The following is a 4,821-nucleotide window of genomic DNA, read 5'->3' on the forward strand; positions in this document are numbered from 1 at the left end:
GAAGGACAAGTGCTCTCCAGAGTAATTCCCAGCAGAACTCCATGAGGAAGCCTGGAGCCTGTCTTGGTGCCATGCTCAAGAAACACAGCATGCAGTGTGGAGAGCCCTTCAGAGAGTGGCTGGGATCAGAGAGGGAAGGACAAATCCAAATATCAGGGTAGGCATTTGCTGAGGCAATAGCAAAGCTGTCAGTGAGGCTGCCCTGCCTCCCCTCCCTACAGCTGCACAAAGACTCAATAAGTCACACACGGAGAACGCTTGAGCAGTAGAGGTGCAAAATGGAGCGTATCAACTGAAGCTTTTAATAAGATTTTGATAACAATGATTTTTATGTTAATCTCTAAAGAGTTTGGTTTTGTAACATATAACTGATAAGCATATAATCTAGTTTTAATTTAATCTCTGCAGGTGTTTCCAATGGTAAATGTTAAATTTTTATTGCTTCCTTAGGCAGTAATAATAGGGGAAATGTCTGTAGGGCTCCCACCATCCATTTGTATGCAGATAGCATCATATTTTATAATAGCTGTAAATCTGACAGGATAGACTCTTACTGTTGAGATGTTATTATAAATATGTGTCAACACTGAATAAACATCTTTGATAGGAAAATAAAATTGAGATGTTATTAGAAGTCTAATGAAACAACCATAACTGCTTATTTATAAGAGATGTATGCGCACATCCTTGGAAAAAAGTAGAGCCCATGCTGGGTTTGCAGCTTTGCAATGAGCAGGACATGGAGATTCTCAGCAGGGTCCTGCAGACAATGCAGAAATAGACCCTACACTTCATAAAGATGATGACTGTCTGTAAACCTCTAAATGTTTGTTCTCTCTGAGGTTTCAAAATTATTATAAATACCACAGTGTCTAAGACTCAATTATGGCTTTTTTTATATGGCTTAGGAGCACAGCATGTCAGGAGCTCTCACATGAAGAACCATAAGACACCAAGTACAAGGAAGTGAACCCTGATGCCTGTCTAAAGTGTAATGCAAGCACATTTTGGGCAAAATTCACTCAGTACCAGACCTGAGAAGGACTTGATCCCTTAGATCATACACTTAGCCTTATTCACTGAGCATGCATGAAACCTGCCCTTGTTTACATTCAGTATTTTAAAGACAGTGACACTTTAGGACGTATTTTCCTCAAATAATTTTATCTGTTCTGCAGCAATGTGGCTCTCAGGCATGCTGTGCTCACCGTGCCCACAGGCACATCTCAGAGACCCAGCAGCACAGGCAGAGAGCTGAACTAAAAGATTCCTAAGATGGAATTGGCTTGGCTCCAGCCAGTGGGGAGCATGGGCAGAGAGAGCTTTGAGCTGTCTTTAACTCTCCCGTATAGGCATGCCCTGAAAGGGATTACACTTTAACAGAAGTCTAGATATTTCCTCAACGGTGCTTAGATATGTGGCTCCCAAGGTCCACATCATTAGTCATAAAAACAAACAGTCTAACCTCTGACACAAAAAATACACATGAGTACATCCAAGTCCCCAGTGACAGGGAATGGGAATACAGCTTGCTGCCACTGGAGGGGGGAAATTTGAAAACCTGCTACATAAGCAAGTTAAAAAAAAACCCAAAACAATTTTGCTTGCAAATTAAAGTTACAAGAACAGGTTGGACAATTTAGGTTGAAAAATTCTTGTTTCTGTTGTAAGTCAGAACATGTATGCTGCTTTAGGGTGCTAGTTTAAATGCAGTATTGTTTCTTCTGCTAGTCTTTAAAAGTGAAAAAAAATCTGTTATGGAGACTTTTTAATAAATTGGTATTAACTAGAAAGAAAACTCCAGTCATTTGCTACAGAAAGACAACATGAGTGTGAATGGCAAGGCAGATACATCACTCCCTTTTCTGAGTTACTTCAAAGCCAAAGAGGATCTGCCACATTGTGCCATGGAGAAGGGAACTGTCAAGAAAAACAAAACATCTAGTAAGAATTAAATGCATTATGAGCTATTGGTAAGATTCAGATATATAAAATATTTCGTTCTCTCATATCTGCTCGCATGTTGTTTTCATATCAGACTTTGTAAACAAACAATTTGATCTGTGTGACTTCTTCAGACTGAGGATTCATTAAAGGAGGCCCCTCATGAAGTGTTTGCAGTCAGCCTCTGCAACTGCAGGGGCCAGCACACATGTGCCAATGTTCCAGGCCTACTGGGCTAGTGGTGAACACAGAACCCAAGTATGGTACCCTCTGTTTATAAATGCTATACCATGTCCTTATGCCATGGCAAATAAAGTGGAATATACTGCCAAGTCAAGTGTGTAAAATTACAAGAATCAGGCATAATGCTGTGTTTCTCACAACGTAAGAAAATCTTCTCCATGATAAATGAGTTGTGAATCTCCCATATGAAGTATTTAAACAGATGGATAATCACCACAGCAACCAAAACCATCACAGAGTCATCCAGGAGCATTTCATCTCTGCACACTCCACAGTCAGGTTTCATGCTGTAAGGAGGCAATATTTTATGTAACAGAAGACTAGACAATGCTTTTAGGTAACTCACAGCGGTTTCTAAGGTAGGTAAAAAATCAGAGGACCAAATATAGGCTGCAGGAACAACATTTTTTTACACCTTGAATCATACTTAAGGTGACCTGACAAACTTGTTGCAGATTCTTTGCTGCACCTTATGTCTCTGCTCCTTTGCATTTGTATTTCTGTTGTCTTCTTCACCCACATTTTGTCCTCTCATCTTTTCCCTGCTCTACCAGCATTATAACAAGGGATGTAACCTCAGTCTTCCTCTGATCCCAGAAATAATTAATTATTTGGGCAGAATAAAGCAGCCCAAAAAGGAGAAAGCAAAAGAAACAATGACCTAACGATAAAAGAGAGAAATTCCCACAGATCTGAGATAACTCCCAGTTACTGCCGCACAAGGCAGCAGCCTCCATCTCCCCTGGCGCACCTGAGCAGCCTTCCCAGAGCACCCGGCATTGGGCATCCCTCTCCATCGTTTTCAATCCCCCGGAGGCAGCGAGCCTGGCTGCGAGGCACGGGAAGAGCAGCGAGACGGTGCCAAGCCAGGCTGGCTGCGTGACCCAAAACAAAGAGCTCTGGGATGTTTCAGCACATGTCAGCGCTGGTTCAACAGCCATGGCACACACGTACCTTTAGGAATGTCTGGGGTGGGCAGAGTCTCTCCCAAGGGCACATTACTGCACAATTGTCAGGGATGAGGCTTTGTGCTCTCCGAGGCGTCAGCACCAGCAGCAAGGACAGAACACCACCGAGTCCTACTCGCACGCATACAAGTTTTCACATTTAATTGGAGTTAACGCAAGGCTTTTAAAAGTCACAAAATAACCTGGACACTAGCTGTAGTGGTCGATGCGTGGGAGAGGAAGGAGACCAGCACTATTCCTGATTTTCAACAGGTGGATGCAAACCTTATCAAATGTGTGACAGAAAAAAGTTGGATCCTGGGAAACTTACAGAGGCGGACATAAAACCTGCTTTTAGAGAGTCTGAACTTTCTTTGTAAATGAACTGGATGAACTGGAAAATACCAATTTGTCTAATTAATGTGCTTTTAAGCCTAGCCATTTTAGATTACGTTTTTATTTGATCATTCTGCTTGTTATTAATTTGAATATCTCTGAAGCATGTTTATGTCTGCTGCTTCTCCTGAGACAGGTTTCCAAAATCAGGAACACCCTCCATTGGATTAACTCTCAGTAAAATCGTAATAATTTCTGAACGTATCCTGAAAGGCTGAATTCTGATAATCTTTTTAAAAACAAGAATTCCAGTTTATTTTTAAACATGTTAAAATCTGAACTGATTTACACTCATCAAGAAAAAAATTTTTTTTGCCAGTTTTCACTGCATACATTTTCAGAAATTCTGTCAAGGTTATCATTTATATATATAATAATTTAACAATATTATGTAATTTGTGGCTGTAAGACTGAACTTCTTAGAACCATTAGATCTGCAGAAAAAGGTGAGTGCTAATACACACATCTTGCCTAAGTTAGAAAATATACTTTTTAGAATTTCTTTAATGTCTTCCATGATTTTAAATAGCCAAAATATGTTACTTCCTGTTCTGGATTGTTTCATGTTGTTATTGTGAAACATTCGTGGCTGCTGTGTTTATTTCACCACGGATGTGTGTTCATTTCACTGAGGGGTAGAGCTTGGTAATGGATAAAAGATTTTGCAATCCTGTACTGGGTGGCTCAATATAAACCTTAATTATCCACCTGACTTGCAACAAAAACATTTTGCTGCATTAAAGATCTTGACGTTTGGGATGATATTGGGTGGTGATTACACACAGATTTGTTTGTATTATCCAGAGGGGAAGTTGGGAAAAAAACCCAAGGGAAGATGATACAGTGGATAATGCATAATATGAGCTGAAGTCCACAAACAGCCTAATTGAATGAAAGCACATTAAGTAAATAAGAGGAATACAGGATAAAGGTAACAGCATGGAAGTGTTCACCGGGACAGTGTGTCCCATTTAAGGCGTCCTGTTGGATGATCAGACGGTCACGGCTGTACGTTCGGCTCGCTAATACTTCTGTTCTGATTCAGCCCAGGGGTGACACTGGCCGACCTTTCCGCCGGGGGACCTGCCAGCGATGGGCGGCATCGAGGTGAACCCGAGCTGCTCTGGGACCCCGCAGGGTAGAACACACGGTGGCCCCGAGCGCAGCGGGAGCCGGGAGAGGGGCAAGAACACCTCCGGGACGGGGTCAGACCTCGGGAACCGTGAGATGAGATGAAGTATCATCAAAAAAACCCTCCCCGCAGGTGAAGGGCGCCGGGCCGGCCGCACAA

This window comes from Corvus brachyrhynchos, unplaced genomic scaffold (assembly GCF_000691975.1).
Source record: "Corvus brachyrhynchos isolate BGI_N302 unplaced genomic scaffold, ASM69197v1 scaffold220, whole genome shotgun sequence".
Taxonomy (NCBI): domain Eukaryota; kingdom Metazoa; phylum Chordata; class Aves; order Passeriformes; family Corvidae; genus Corvus; species Corvus brachyrhynchos.